This window comes from Molothrus ater, chromosome 4, assembly GCF_012460135.2.
Source record: "Molothrus ater isolate BHLD 08-10-18 breed brown headed cowbird chromosome 4, BPBGC_Mater_1.1, whole genome shotgun sequence".
Lineage (NCBI taxonomy): Eukaryota > Metazoa > Chordata > Aves > Passeriformes > Icteridae > Molothrus > Molothrus ater.
This window is the reverse complement of record NC_050481.2, coordinates 53,101,046-53,118,546: the sequence shown is the minus strand read 5'-3', so window position 1 is coordinate 53,118,546 and position 17,501 is coordinate 53,101,046.

The window sequence follows — 17,501 nt, the reverse complement described above, 5'->3', positions numbered from 1 at the left end:
AAGCAAACCAAGGAGCATGCACCACATGAGTGTCTCTTTTTAAGCCCACGCTGTTAGCTTTGTTGGCTCAGTGATGTAGATGTAGGGTCATAACACAGGAAAACTTGGCAAGGGTAATGAGAGACTACCACACTGAATTTGTACTGCACAACTGACTGTCCTGGCCAGCTGGCAGCTCCCTGGGGCCAGGGAACAGGACTAGAAGGGGCCCTCCAGGGCAGCAGGGCTGGGCCTCACTGCCTGGCCTCTCCCACTACCGCAACCACGGCCAGCCGGGCACCTCAGCCCCATCCTCGGGCACCTCCCCGGGCCGGGGCCAGCCGGGCACCTCAGCCCCATCCTCGGGCACCTCCCCGGGCCGGGGCCAGCCAGGGCTGGGCTGGAATGTGGAGCTGTGGGTAGCCCCAGTGCAGCCGTGCCCACGGCCAGGGGAGCCCAGGCTCTGCAGCACTGTAGGAATGTGCCCCCTGTTGATGGAGTGACAAAATTATCCTTTGTCCCCTTAAAAAGGAAATAAGCCCAGAAGTTTCTCTCCTCTATTAGGTGAAAAAGGCATCTCATAGGACCCGGGGGACTTTACCTCAAACTGAAGGATAGCTAATTGGACAGTATCCAAAAAGTCCTGCCTGGGCAATTTAGTAAAAAAAGCAGAGAACAAAGAAACTAATCACTTTTGTGAGGTGTTTTACCAGGGGCAGGAGGGCCTCTTGCACCTGGATCCATTTTTCTCTTTACAGAGTTTGTTATTTTGCCTTTTACTAAAACCTTTGTGTTTCCAACACTGCCACAGAAGCCATCCTGCTGATTTTATGCCTTCTAAGGTAGCTGAGCTATCTTGTATATGAAATAGATCTCCAAGAGCTTAGGAGACCCGGCTCAAGACTTCTATTTCACAGCAGTGCAGGGAATGAGGCTTACAGTGCTGGGGGTGGAGATGTGGCCCTGGAGCCTGGGACACGAGGAGGCCAAGAGGGATCCCAGGGTCTGTTGGGCTCTAGCATGGAAAATGAGATGACATAAATGAGATGCAACATGTTTTATTTCTGATGTGAATGCTTGACTTATCAGAACATATTATTATGTTATTATATCTGTGTCATAAACCTGTGAATTTTATTTCTAAAAAATGTTCTGTGGACGTCTTTGCTACTCTGCACTGAGGTACTTTTCATAGACAAAGGAACCATGTCATGTCCCAGCTGGCCAGCTTCCTCTGTTTACTGAAAGGATTTTAATAATTCTTGCAAACTAATTTGTTCCTTTGAACTTTCCAGAATTCTGTCAACTTCTTTGCTAATTTCTTTCTTCCTTATAAATCACGTTGTCTTTTTTTGTGAAATCGTTGAAATATTCGAAATAGCAGGTTAGGCTGTATGTATTTTCTTGTCTTTACTATTAAAGCATATTCAGATTTTTACCAGCAGTATGTTATGTGTTTCATTTTCTGAACTATTTTTGACAATACATCCTTTCTTACATTCTAGTCTGTCAGACCTTTATGTTTCCTGTTTTTATGAAAACAATTCCATTTTCTCTTGTGTATCCTGTGTGTTTTCAACCTCCATCTTCCTGAAATTTTAAATCTGCTTTCATATATCATGTTCTGGATTTTACATTTTCTTTTTTTCAGTTAATTTCTGTGGAGTCTTTTGTTGAAAAACCATATCTCAAATAATGTATTTATTGACTCTATTTCTCATTGGTTCTATCTCTTACTTTCTACTTTTATATCTTTTGTATTTCCCAAAGATTTTCATAATGTATTTTGTTTCCTTTGAATCTGTATAATTTGCTATCATACTCCTTGATCAAATGACTTGAATTTTTTCAAATTCATGATGGCATTTCATCTATACTCATAAATTATTTTGATTTTTATCACAGATAGGATGAACTCCATAAAGGTTTGTTAGATTGTTTGTTTGGGGTTTTTTTTGTGTTTACTACTATTAAAGCTTTATAAGAGGAATGTCTCTTCCAATGTAGGTTACCTGCTTCAGCCTCTGTAAATATCTCAATATCCACACGATTTTATGAGGCTTGGCTTCCTTGGAATATGGTCTCATTTCCTTTTGGTATGCTAATAAATTGCACATCAGTTTTCCTGTGTTGAGTCTGTATCTCTGCCGGTATCACAACTCATTTAGTGTTTAAAAATCTGTCAGCCATGAGTTTTGGCTTGCAGAAAGCTTGCTCAGAGCCTAGATAATAAGTAATGACACACGATTTACATTTTGATTGAAAGATCCAGCTCAATACACTCAATATGCATGCCAGTTGGTATGATCTGGCAGGAAAGCTGGTCAGCTTTTCATTTCCTTTTGTCTTCCCTGGCTGAAGACAAATGTTTCATAAACCATATTATTTCCTAGAGAGAAAAGGTCAGTTAGAATACTAAGGGCATTTTCAAGGACATCTTCATCTCTGCCACTTATTTTTAGTCAGTGAATCATGTCTTCTACATCACTGCCCATGCAATAAAGATGAAATGCAACTTCTAACGTACTTTCGATTTTAGTGCATCCAACATTTATGTGCTTCCTCTTTTCCAACATTGTTGAACAGCATCTCTGTCCTAGAGAGAATATCATGCTTGAAATAGAGCTATTGCAAATATCAGATTGCTTTATATCTCTTTTTGTTCTGGTCTGCCTCTAAGTTTTTCTTCTTTAGTCTTTATCTCACTATAATGTGCTAAAAATTTGTTCTCGCTAAATTTTTATGACTTTTTGTTGCTTCAGATTTTATGACCTAGTCTCTTTTACTTAGTGTTAAATGACTTGAATCTCTGAATTAATGACCACATCAGAGTGAACAAAAGTTTTATACTATGAGGTGGTTGCCCTTGGAAAAAGTACCTTTGAAGAGGTGCCTGCTAACAACTGTAGTCCCACAGCTGGAAGATAAAAAGTCTTCTTGTAATCATAGAATCCTAGAAGGGCCTGTGTTGGAAGGGACCTTACAGATCATCAAGAGCCAGCTCCCCTGCCATGGGCAGGGACAACTTCCACTATACCAGGTTGATCTGAGGCCCAACCAACCTGGCCTTGAACATTACCAGGGACAGGGCATCCACAGCATCTCTGGGCAACGTTTGAGTGCCTCACCACCCACAGAAGTGAAGCTTTTCTTCCTAATATCTGATCTAAACCTACTCTCTATCAGTTTAAAACCATTTCCTCATTCACCCTTGTCTTACATGTTTGTCTTGGGATAATTTATGGTGATAGTCTAGTCCCTGATCCTCTGCTGTATGCCCAAAAGGGTTGCAGTATCTTTAAGGTGTGTCCAGGGGAAGGGGGAGCCTTGGGCTTTTTCAAGGCCTCACTCCCCAGGTGTCTGAGGGTGCAGTATGGTTTGGGCTTTTTGCTTGGCTAGCTTGGTTGTTGTTAGTCCAGGCAAGAAGTTTTCCCCTTCCCTGGCTTTGTTAATCCAGGCAAGAAGTTTTCCCCTTCCCTGGCTTTGGAGAAGCTGCAGCAGCAATCCTTCGGCAACGTTTTGAGCTTAGCTGGACAGCTTGTTTAGTCCAAGATCAAGGAAAACAGGACCTATGGGAGAGGGGTTGGTCAGGATTGGTGGGAGAGGGGCCGCTTTGTCTCAGCCCCATGCCTCGGGAAGGCTGAGCCAGGGAGAGAAGGTATGCCAGAGGCTCTGGCCCATCTGCTTCATCTGCTCTGGAGAGTGAACCATTGCTGGGAGTCCGCAGGTTTTCATCTCTTTGCCTGAGCTGCTGCATGAATCTCCTGTTTGTTTTTTCTCCCTGAGAGAAAAGCCTGCACCATCTTCTACTATGTGGTGTGAGCCAGAAATATTTTTTTTTACCTGGCATTTTGAGTTTTTGTTCCAGTGTGTGTGAGGAGGTAAGGTCTGGCAATTTAATATCTAACATTTATTTACCTTTTTCCCATGGCTTGTGGGCATTCTGTTTGTCAATAAACTGTCAGGGTTTTTTTCACTTTCACTAGTATTCACTTCTTGGTGGTGGAAAGGGATTCTTGGAAGCCTTGTAGAGGAGACAACCCATTCCAGAATGTTTTCTCATAAATTTGTCCCTAAACTGAGACAATGTTCTTGTAAATACTTTCTCCCCAGTCAGTCAGCTTATTCTCTTGGGTACCACATTGATGAATAATTTCATCAGTGAAAGTTCATTACATTTTTTAAAAATTATTATTGTTATTTTTTAAAATTTTCTCTGATTTCTTTTTCTTTAACAGCTAAAGGGATCAAGACCACTGTAATTGTAATAAAAGATTTAAGGGGATATTTACCTTATAACACTCTGTGGTTTATGAATATCAATATTGGATAGGCATGAAGCATCTAGGATGAGAAGAAATGTCCTCAAGTTTATCTAGGAGAGGTTTAAATTGGATATTAGGAAAAAATATTACTGAAAGTGTTATCAAGCATTGGAACATGTTGCCAAGGAAAGTGGTCTATCTCCACCGTCATTGGAGATTTTGAAACGTCTTAGAGATATGGCACTTGGGGACATGGCTTATCGGTGGACTTGTCCATATTAGATTTGTGGTTGGACTCAATAATTTTAAAGGTCTTTTCCATGCTAAATTATTCTATGATTGCATGTTTCTTGATTATACTGGTGGTTGGATGAGGAGTTTCCAGGAATGAAGATCCCAGGTGTGTGGGCTGATTGCCATATTAGGAAATAGTTTGGTATAAGGCTTTGAACCATGTATGTTTTGACAGCAAAATGTTGATGTAGTAGCTGTTTTTCACATTCTGACATTGTCATTTTTATACTGATTGGGAGAAGTAGTGCAGGATCGTTGTTCAAGGTCCCCACACAAATTTCTTATTAAGGGAAGTGACAAATTAAATGGTTAATTTCTTTCAGAATTAATGTGTATTAATGGCTCCTTAGTCTACAGAATTCTCTATTAAGTGTATCATGAAGAAAATCTGCTCATTTAAATGACTATAAAATAACCTCAACTCTAGTATTTCTGTCAGAACTGCAGAGTTAGAGGATGCAAATCTAATATGGATTTTATTTCCAAACCATATGGTTGGATTTGATTTTATTTTTTCCTTGTGCATTGACAACATTATCATTGTAAATACCACAAAATGAAAGACAAGAGAGTAGTGATAGCTGGTAAGTTAATTCTACTCTCACTATATTAGGTGGACGTGATTTTTTTTTGGCAGTCATTTATCCAGAACAGAATCATGCTATTTGATACAAATATACCATCTTCTTGCTCTCCATTTTTATCCATCAAGCACATGAAAAGCACAAGACCTTTTCCACTTTGACTGTTGTTGTTTCCTCAGGTTTTATCTCATTTTCTGTGAAGAATATGTACTGTGGAAATACAGACCTCCGGGTCTGCAGCTGGCATGTTTACATCTGCAGTTCCCAATCCCATCCCAGCCCCATGAGTAGTGGCCAAATGGCCAGAAAGGCAAGAGTAGCTTACATGTCTGAAACAGACATAATTTCCATACACCACATTTCAGGAATCCCACTACAACTGTAATGCTTTCAAATGATTATGTACACTGGGTAATTTCTAAGTTGGTAAAATAAAGTTTTTAAACCAAACTTCACAGTCTTCCTTCACTGATGAACAAATTTTGAAATACCTTTACTCCACAAGACTAATCTAATAAGGAGGGTAAAATTCTTCCTAAAGCTAAAATATGACTAAAATGAATTCTGAAAATAAAGTGCCTGAAGACTGCTTAGCTTTAGTCACAAAGACACTGTGGGGCTTTGGGAGAAGAAAAGTGCGTGCATACATTGAAGGAAAGACTCACATTTCCTATAGGTTCCCTAAACAGTGAGATGATGAATAATTTTTTTCATGTACTGCAAGTTTTTAATTATTTATGCTAATAAAAGAAACACTGGAAAATACCCTGGGAGGGGTACTCTACATTGAAAATACAGTACTCAGTCTGCAGTAAAATCCTGCACAGCATCAGAAGAAAAAAAAATGCAATAAGTTTCTTGATTCCTTAGCAATATTACACAATTAGCCCACTGGGAATCCAAAATGAATAAACAGGTGCAGTTGGCCACATACTAGTGCTTATCTCTGTGAGCCAGCCATTTGTGCCACTTGACATTTCAGTACCATCCAACTTGGTTGAGTTCCTGTTTGAGTGGGGAATCCTATTTTAAGCTTGCAAATCTTCTGTGCAATGCATAGGAAAAAGCTGTTGACAGTGAATGTTCTAGGACTGGTTAGCAAAAAAAGTATTTCCTTTTTTGGGGGGATGAATGAGTAAACAAAATCCTTAATTCTTTTTGATGAATCTTTCTGACAAGTGACAGTTCTTTAAATAAGGAGAGAGGAAAAATGAGTAAATCTGCAACTTATTATTTTCCTGTCCTGTATATTTCTTAGTAATTTATTTCAATAAGCATTAATTTTTACACAAAAGTATTGTTCTAGTAGTATTTCCTCATCTGCTAAATGAATGATGGCAATTATTTACTAAGTTTCTCAAGATGATAATTTTGAAATTAAGCTTTTAGTCAGAGCAGTATCATTACATGATTCCTAAATACATATAGCAAACTATCATGTTTCTTGGAGGAGCTGGGAGTGGAAACCAGTAGGCGCATATGTTGAAAAGTCAATCGATAAGCCTTTTTTGATCTCTGTTGGATTAGTAATAACTCCCTCGTTCACAGAAATAAATTTTAGATGAGAGTTACATATGTTCTGTTTTAAAAACTAAATTTTGTATGATACATACTAAAGAAGCTTAAAAAGTGTGGTAAGTACTCATAATTGCATATATGGAAATTAAATTAGTTTCTAATTTATATTTTTACCGTTCAAATTATCTTTATTAAGATTCTCCATCCAATGAATATAACTCACCGTTTTACTTCACAGAGAGATAAGAAAATTCTAAAGGCAGGAACCAAACTGGTGCTCCTAGGCACTACTAATCACTGAAGTTTGCTGAAATACAATAGGACTACCCCAAGAAAACAGAGGGGAAAATGAAGAGTGTTTTAAGACCCCTTTTTAGTTATATTCCTTACTTAAAAAATCTGAGTTTGCTATATTTCAAACATTACATTCTCGAAGCTCATATTCCAAAAGAGGCTAATGTCAGAGCTCACTAACATTTCCAGAATTGGTAGAAGACTTGCAGATTCAGATGTTGCATTTCACATGTCTGGCTGAATTAGAAACCTGCTAATTTGTGCCATTCTCAGGAAAGCCAGTAAGACTGGCATTCAGTAAGTGATTAAAGTGCATAAGCACGCTTCAGGCAGTCTGTAGGTATTGTACTCAAACAGAATGTCTGAAGAAGAATCACTTAGCTGCTTAAGCACCTCCTCTTTTGCAAGTCTCATGGCTTTCATCGAAATATATCTTATAGTATTCAAAGCACTAATATAAGTTACTACTTTTAAAAAATAGTATATAATACAGAGTGCAGACTGGTGCCACTATCCTTAAAAAAAGGAAGAGCAGTGATTCATTGATTTCATCTATTCCCTATTGGGTTCAATGGCTATTTGTGACCAATCAACTACAACGAGAGCAAATTCAGAGATGATGGCAAGGGCAGCATGCTTATGAAACTTAGGGAAAAATGAGTGAAGTGACTACTCCTGATGCAAAGAAGGACAGACTAACACAAAGGGAACTACAGGGTGTCCTTTACTATATATGGATAGCTACATTAGTTGATGGGAACACCTGGTTGTGTAGATTTTTTATTCTAAATTGTTCGATAAAAAGCAATCAACAAGAAGAATTGGGAGAGAGCAATAGGCTTGAGCTTGCTTCAAGCCATGCATTTCTTCCTTGAGACAGGGTACATCCAGCATCATGACAGAGACCATATTATAGAGATCTGTACTAAGCATCACATTTATATTAGATCTGGTATGATCTACCAAGTGTAATTTTTACTTTTAGTGTGATTTCGGTGTACTACAGTATCACTCTTATAAATTAAAATACTGTGTAATGTCAAATAATTTGAAAGAAGTAAATTCAGTATTAAAATAAAACCATCTACCTTAAACAGTGGGCCTGCCACCCTCTTGTGCTAAAATAGCCTTCTCCCCCCACCCCTTTCCAAATTGGCCATATTCTGAACAATCATCTTTTTCATGTTATTCTGAATTTTCTTCACAGGATTATTAAGAAGTCCAAGATTTGTGAACACTAGTTCTAGGAAAACATCACCAAGTTCTCCTCACTGAAATGTTTAGCACAGCACAATTTCTGTTTCTGTAAAACTCTGAGACTTCAGAGCCTGTGTCAATTCTTATATCAGTAGGTTAAAGCAGTCAGGCTAAGCCATTGAAATCCCATAGATTCTAACTCCACAGCTCTATTGCCAACCTCACATTTTTCTTCATCTTGAAGCTAGTGCATCTCCTCAAGTCTTATGTTCTGTGATAATTTCAGTGTGCAGAAAGATCAATTTACACTTTTAGAAGCCTAATCATATTATTAAGAGCAAAGGCTTGAGGCCAGTAATACTAAAGCCTGATTACCCAGCAGGTAAATTAAAAGACCACAACATCTGCTATTTTCTAAATATAATAAAAATAATGAAATCAACTTTTTAAAAAGTCATGAGCTTTTCTATCTGCCCAATTACTTTCTGAACATGTGAAAAAGGTCAACCCATTATTAGTTCTTCCATTAATTATTTCACTTTTATTAAAAAAACCCTCAACTGCATTGACCTCGTACAGTACAAGAAAGAATCTAAGATTTATCTAAGAATATTAGATCTTTTAGCAACTAAACACCATGTCAAAATGGTAGAAAAAATGGACCCCTGAATTCATGAAGCTATTGCTTCCATACCTTAAAAAGGCATTAAGAAAAATCACCAGCAGGCTACGCATGTTAAAATGAGAATTGACATAAAGACATGCAGTTTGGAGATAGATATATTCATCTTAACTTTCACATGTTGATTAACGAAGGTAATAAATACATTCTATACCATACTACAAGCTAATCAGTAATCCTAGGAATGTATTCTGCTTACTACACTGTACTGAAATGTGTACCATGATGACTTTTTCTCCTCTACCTGTTTCTCAGAGTAAGCTGGACTAAGATGCCTATGCCAACTCACACTGTTCTTGAACTTTCTTTTGTATAGTCATGCATAATTTTTATGTGTGTGTGTGTGTGTCTATCTATCTATGTAGCTACCTAGCTAGCTAGCTATCTATCCATCCATCCATCCATCCTCAGGAGAGTTTCCTTTTATATAACTATAGAAAAATGCAATGAGCCTCAGTGCCTGTTCTTTTACAGTTTCTGGAAATCTAGTAACTAAAATCAAAGGAAAATACAAGTAATTCGGGTCATTTTATTATAGATCCCTGCAATTTAATCAAATAAATTGCATCAAAGCCTGCACAAACTCTATTGATTAATTCTCCAGAGATTATAATTGGAGCATAGTGACTGTTTTCATGTAGAGAACTACGTGACAGATAAATTTAGGAAAAACAAATTCTACTTACATGTATTTCAATATGTTACGGACTTTTCAGTATCAGATGCAAATAAGTGTTTTCTGTACAGAGTCTATTTAGAAATGGCTCTTTCCTGTCTTCATGGTTTGATAAAGTTCCTCTGAGTCAAAGAATCATAAAATTATTAACATTATTGGGGGATGACACCCCAATATCATCGAGTCCAGCCTTTGATCCAACACCAGTGTGTCAACTAAACCACAGCAAGATGGTTTCATTTAAGTGCCACATCCAATTTTTTTGAAAACTTTCAATGATGGTCACTCCACCATTTCTCTGGACAGCTTTTTCCAATGCTTGACCACCCTTTCCATGAAGAAATTCTTCCTGGTATTCAATCTGAACCTCTTCTGGTGCAGCTTGAGGCCATTTCCTCTTGTCTTGTCACTACTGAGAGAGACTGACCCCCACCTGGCTAGAACCTCCTTTCTAGTACTTGTAGAGAGTGATAAGGTTTCTCTTGAACCTCCTTTTCTCCAGGCTAAACACCCCCAGCTCCTCATATGACTTACTCTTTAGAGCCTTCACCGGCCTTGTTGCCCTACTGGGGACATGCTTAAGCTACTCAATGTCTTTCTTGTAGTGAGGGGCCCAGAGCTGTACGCAGGACTTGTGGTGTGACCTCACCAGAGTCAAGTACAGAGTGACAATAATTTACCTAGTCCTGCAGGCCACATTGTCATTGATACAAGCCAGGGTGCCACTGTCCTTCTTGTGCACCTGGGTATGTGGTGGCTCTATGTGGTTGAGGTGGCTGTTGACCAGCAATTCCTGCTAGGTCCCTTTCCAGCCACTCTTTGCCCAGCCTGTAGCTCTGCAGGGCTTTTTGTGGCTGAAGCACAGGACAAAATGTTTTGCATTACTGAACTTCATACAACTGGTTTTGGTCCATCAATGCAGTCTGTCCAGGTCCTTCTGCAGTGCCCTCCTACCCCCCAGCTGATCAACAATCCCACCCAACTTGGTGGCAACTGGAAATATGTGGGTCACCTGGTCATAGAGGGATATCAGGTTGGTGAATTAAGATCTGGCTTTCCTAAATCCATGATGGCTTGACCTGCTTCACTGGTTGTCTTGTAGGTGCTGTGTGATAAGTAATGAGGTGCAGCTTGGCAACTCTTGCACCAGGTCCCTCAGTAGCCTCAAGTGATTCCCATTTGGCCCCATAGGCTTGTGAGTGTCTAAATGACCCAGCAGGTCATTAACCACTTTCACCTGGATTGCAGTGGATCTGTTCTGCTGTCTCTCCCTGTCTACCAGCTCAGGCACCTGGTTGCCCTGAGAATAGCAGGTCTTTCTGTTAAACACTGAGGCAAAGAAGGCATTAAGTGCCTAAATCTTTTCAACATCCTTGGTTACAATGCTTCCCCCTGAGTCCAATAAAGGATGAAGATTTTTTTGGCCTTCTTTTTGTTGCTAATGTATTTATAAAAACACATTTTATCATCTTTTATCATAGTGCCAAGATAGAATTCTAGCTGTGCTTTTGCTTTTCTGTGTTTCTCTCTATGTAACCTACCAACATATTTGTACTGTTGCTGACCTATTTTTCAAAGGTCATAAACTGTCTTTTTTTTCCCCTGACTTCCAAAAAAACCTCCCTGTTCAACCAGCTTGATCTTCTTCCCTGACACTTGTCTTTTGACACATAAAGAAGGTCTATTCCTGAACCTCTAAGATTTTCTTCTTAAAGTCTGTCCAGATTTGCTGGACTCCTTTTTTTATTAAATACAGTCTCCCAAGGGATTCTCCTGAACAGGCCAAAGTGTGCCCTCTGGAAGTCCAAGGTAAAGATTTTGTTGACTCCCTTCCTTACTCCATCAAGAATAAAAAAACTATTATTTCTTGGTCACTGTGTCCAAGTTGGCATCTCACCACAATATCTTCCACCAGCCCTTTCCTATTCATAAACCGTAGATCTAGCTGGGCACTGCCCCCAGTAAGCTCTCTCAGCAGCTGTGTCAGGAAAGTTTTCTTCCAAACACTTCAGGAACCACTTAGACTGTCTACTCTCTGCTGTGTTAAGAGGCCATCAGGCATCTGGCAGGTTAAAGCCTCTCACAAGAACAAGAAAATATTAGCCAGCCACCTATGGAATTCTTCATCTGCCTCTTCATTCTGGTTTTAGTGTTTTAGTTGCCTATAACAGACTACATCCAATTCTGTCTGCTCTGTTAGCTTTGTCTGAAATTGTTCTTAATTTTCTTTGAAACTCTGAATCAATATTCTTTATGTTGCAGACCAAATATTTGTTTTCAGTGCATAAAATAAAGAATAGTGAGACTGGAGGAACAAGTAAATCCAGTTAAGTAGATGAAAAGAAATACCGTACAACAGGCAAAGCGATCAGTTTTGAAGTCCAGGATATTTGACAGAAATGGATGAAGACATAATGTTCATAAGTAAGTAATTATGCAAATTTACCTGTATTTGAATATTTAACTTGTAAGTAGATGAAAGCATCTTGGCTGTTTGTTTGGCAGCTCAGTTATCTCTATCACTTTTATAGTACTTTGCATTGAAAGAGAATAGCACAGCTATTTGTTGGTGTCTGTATTTAATAGCACAAACAGCAAAATTCTCTCTACAAAAGCCCAAGCTGGCACTAGAGTCACTGCTCAGCTTTTATTTAGATGGCTCATTAATATGTTCATATTTTTAATTGAAAAGCCTGTAGGTTTTTTGTTGCTTTTATTTCAATTTAGACAATTTAAAAAGTTTTCATATTTTTTCCAAATATTTCCATCATTAATAGGGTAGAGAGATATTTAGTCAATTTTTATTTCCTCTTATATTATACCTCACTCTTGTTGAAATCCATCTACCTATCTTAACATTTTTCCAAAAAAAAAAGTATTTCTATCTCTGCTTACAGTTAGGGGAGCCAATAAAGCCCTCACTGCAGCACCATCTTGCTGTGTTTCAAGCTTATATGTCTTTATTTGTACATGTTCACAAGTTCCTCCTCTACTTTTACATGCCTCCTCCCCACCAAAACAAACACTGTGAGAAATAATCTTTCCAAGACATTGTAGAATCCTTTTGTTTTACTGTATGCTTTGAAAATGAGTGAAATGGTTAATAATGCTAAACTGTAAAATCTCCTCTCAGTTTCTGCATCACATGAAATAATCTGGACATTTCATGGCTCAGAACTGTGGCATCTGGCCCTTTGCATTCTCAGGCAAATGTCTCTCTAGGTAGCACTTTATCATTTGAATTTCAAAAACTTCTTTTGCAAGCACATCATCCTTTGGGTTTGCCTTTATTTTTATAGTAAAAGATTAAGCTGTGAAGAACATTGGAGCTCCCTCTTGGAATCTTCTATGCTACTGTTCATGTCCCATGAGGGAGCATACATCTGAGAACACATTTTGGAAGCATGGATTTAAGTAAAATTTTATTTTTATTTTAATCCTACAATAAGTATTTTTTTTCCTTCAATGTATCTTCAGGTATGTATCATTATGATGATATTAGTAATTTGATTTTCTCAGGAATCATATGTAAACAGAAAAAAACCTTAAACTTTCAGATAGCACTGAAAGACCCCTGTAACTATGTTTTTAAGTTTGTTTCTAACATTACCTTCAAAAAGAATTCCATGATACCTTTCCTGGCTGTATGAACCAGGTATTCATGTGTGATGTTGGGTATGAGAATAACTGAAATCAGACCTTTTTCTCAACATCAAAATCAAGAAAAGAATACAATCTTTACTTCATTGGTTTGAGTAATTTTGGATTTGTTTTCATAATCTGATGACAACTGGAACTAAGCCTAACCAACTGCAATGTTTAATTTGATGCTCTTAAGTTTTATGTTGACATTACAACAGGGTAACTTTTAAGGATCCCTAAGTGTAGTCGTGAAAAATACATTTATCTTCACATGTAAGTGTGAATGTTAATGTTCAGGTGGAAGGGTTTGGTGATTAAAAAACTATAGAAAAAATGTTGGAAATTTTATTTTCTGATGGAAAGAACATCTAGCTTGTTGACCATCAATTAGATGGTAAGCAGTATGATACTGCCTTTTGTTTTGCCTTAATGTCTAAGAGGCATCAAAGAATACAAATGGGAAGGATCGGCAGGGGGAAGGGGGAGAGAGAAAGAAAGAGAGATATTAAGATCAGAATGGAATGATCACTTACTTCTCCAAATATCCTAATGGAATTCTCCTTATTGGTCAACGGAGTTTCAGAGGAAGATCAGTACTTATGATTTATGTCTTATTGCACTTGTAAACATGTACAGTCTTCCACAGACTATACTTTACCCTGAAAAGATTTAAACATTTACCTAAAATAATGATTTCAATGCAGTCTTGATCAGGCTTTCATTTATCTGTTATTGCTGCAGAGTAGGTAGGTAGGTAGAGTGGGTGGAACTCTAGCAGCCTAAATCTTATTAGATACCAGCGCCTCAGGGAAAACTATGAATATTTTGGTAATTATTCTGATTACTCTTATCTTAATATTTTGTGCTAACAGCCAGTACTGTGAGCTGCAGAAATGCAGAGATGTGTTTGACCTTTTAGTCTATTAAATGAAATAACATTTATTTTGACATTAATACTTTGTTTCTTTTAGTAGAAAACAGAAATGAGTAGAACAAATTATGATCTCTTCACAATTTTATTGGACTGAACCCTCATGTGCATCATCTCATTTTTATTGCTGCAGCACTTATTGCAAAAAAAAAAAAAACCACAAGCAGAAAAACATATACAGAAATGAAAAAGACAAAGAAAAATACAGAATAATAATATAAATTCTTCCTCACCCTTTAGACAGGTTTTAAAATCCTCTATCTAGCTTCTCCTTCTTTTCAGTATCACTCTAGGCAATAATTCTTACAGATATTAACAGACTGGGAAAGTCCATGCAGTGCTTTGACTCTACTGATGTACATTTTTTCAACAGAAATTCTAGGCAATTATGTAAGTTGTTAATAACATTTTATGAATAGTTCATTAAAAAAAATTCAGCAGAATTAATTTAAACATATCTTGTGGGACAAATTCACTGCAGGTTTAAGTCAATGCAGCCTCTTCATGCATATCTTCTTCCAGTGCAGGGGAGTCACACACTACCTGTGTGGGAATGACTGTAATAAATTTTGTTTCCTTACCTATGTCTAGATGCAAAACATCTAAACTAATAGTTTTAAGTAACAATCAAAGGATATGTATCTAAGGCTAGGAATTTATTGATGGTATAAGTGAAATATTAGCCATCTCACCAACTTAGTCTGAATCTAATTATTGTGTGTTCCTGTTGTGGCCAGGACAGGGTTATTTTTTGCAGTAGTCAGGAGGGCTGTGGTTAGGACCCAGAGGTTATTCTACATGAACTCACATAATTTTTTAAGGATGCAGGAAGAGCTGGCTTCTAGGTTGGTGTAGAGGGGCTGAAGGAGAGGTCAGGTATTGCCTGTTCTTGGAGGGTTTCTGTGGGAATGATTTGCCTCTTGTACACTCTGTCTTTAGTATTGTTGCTGCTACTGTTTGTATTCTTGTCTCATTGCTGTTTCCAGTAAATTGTTTTTGTCTCGACCTGTGATCTTTACCTTCCTTGACTCCACTTCTCCTCTCCATCTCGATGCAGTGGGCATGAAGAAGGTGAGGAGGAAGTGAGCAAGTGGCACATGGTATAGAGTCTCAGTGGGAACACTAAATGGGAGAGTAGCATTCCTAAACCATGACAGCAGGAAAGAAACAATACTTTTATGCAGAAAATCTTTCAGTGCTAACAGAGGTAGAACTGTTATCTATGCACTTCCAAGCTTCTACTCTATTGCCTGGTGGTGGGCTTGCTCTTCACCTTCTGTTTCCAGGTCTTAAGGCTGGTGCTTTCATTCCCATGGTGGTAGGGATGTTATGGTTGGGTTTCAGCCTTTGATGTTCTTCACTGGAGATAATACAGCATTAGTGTATAGAGTTGATAACTTCTTCCTCCTTTATCTACTCATGCTCATTTTTAAAGGTCTGATGACATACTTTTACACCTTGTGTTGGTCTAGAGCTTCCCATTGCACCGAGCTGTACTTTATATGGTGGCTTTTACTGGTGTTTAGCCAAGAACCAGTGTAGCTGTATGTTTGATATTCTTTAACTGAAACCTGATGAGTTGATAGCTGTGAGTCTCTTGTTCCAGGGCCTTCTGTCCCCTGTCCTCACGAGGCAATGCTCTTCTAGGACCATTCTCTGTATCCACTTCTCCACTTCTATCACACCAGGTCTACTTTTCCCTGTAGATTTTAAAAATCATGCTAATTACAAACAAAGATAAACAAATTAGCCATAGTCTCCCAGTTAGTTACAAAAACTGCACTTATATCTAAACCACATCACCAAGGTAGGTCAAGAATAGGTAAGAGAAAACAAACTTAACAAGCCCAAGTCCTGAGGCTGCGCAAATTCAGTTCAATGTCTTTCCCATATTGCTAGCCATGGCAATACCATGCAATAGTGAAACAAACAGGACACAGAAGTACCCAAAATTTTAAGAGAATAGAAAGCTGATGAAGAGAATGGAAAGTCACTGAGCAAGCAGAGGAAGATGCCATGAAATTCCTACAAAGTGTTCACTATGTCCCTCAAAATTTCCCAGTAGCCTCTGACATTCAATGAATATGTCACATTCTTTACAATAATAAAAGAAAAAAAGAACTATTGAACAGATTAGATTAATCCATAAGAATTTCATAACTACCCTCCTTTCTCTATCAAGGTCTCAAGAGCACCTCTGTCATTGTCTTATTTGTGTCAAGAGACAGCCTTGCCAAACAAATTTTGGAGATACTTTTTTTCACCAGATTAAGTAAATATTTGAAAAGTGTTTGTTTTAGAGAGAACAAAAAATATATTATTTCTGAACAGGCTGGTCATCAAACTAAAAATCTTTAAAAATTGTGTCAAGTTTTCTACATTGTTCTATAATGTGAATTTTCAAATCCCTGAGGGGAACAAAAAGCAATTTGGGATGAGGGTGTTCTTTAAAGTCTGACTTCTCCCATGCAGTTGGAAAAGATACCTATTAGGGCCTTTTGCCATAGTGGTTTTCTTTGATATGATAATTTGGTCATTAGAGTTGTATCACATAATATTTACTGTTGGAAAATAAAAGAAAAAATAAGGAAGAAACACATTTCATACACAAATTGTCAATAGCATATTATTTGCACATTTGGAAAATGTTGTGGTTGAGCTCACAAACTGAATTTATGGAAGAAAATAAAGTTAAGTATGTACTGAATATAAATATTCTGTATTTGTGAAAAAAGTAACGAGAAAAAGCACATCTCTACGCACTAGTGGGTGCCAATTTCAGAGGTATAAATCCTCAATTCTTCTTTTTCTTTAGGGGTCAATTAATATAGAGCTATTCCATACAGAATGAAGTGATTTCTAAAAAAAAAAAAATAAAATTGAGGTTTTTTCAAAATACATATAACTTTATGGATAGGTCATTATAATGGAAGAGACAGATCCTGGTCCTCTGAGATAAAGAAGGTAATTGAACCTGTCTCTTTATACAAGCAGGGTAATCACTGAAATGCAAAGGAACTGATGAAAGAGAATATAAGGGGATTAGGAAGAAAATTATACCCCCTCCTCTTTGGACTGAATTCATAACATATGTCCATCAATTTTGAAAGAAGTTAGTTAACTGAAATCTGGAAAAGGGTCATGTGTGTTATAGGACTAAAAAGCTCAGAGGTAGACCACTGCTACCTCTACCTAAGACTGATGTTTTCACTTCCACTCTTGTTTCCTCAAGAGCAGATCTGCCAATTCCTTTCTCAGAATATTGGATCCCACTCTAACCTGAAAATGTTTCTCTGTGCCTCTCTATTAAACCAAAATTAATAGTTGACTTTTATGAAAAATATTAATTGTGATAGACTTAATAAAATAAATGCTCAAAATATTTGTTGTTCTTTGTTGTTCACAGCCTGATAAATCTGACTGAAAATTTCAGCTCAGA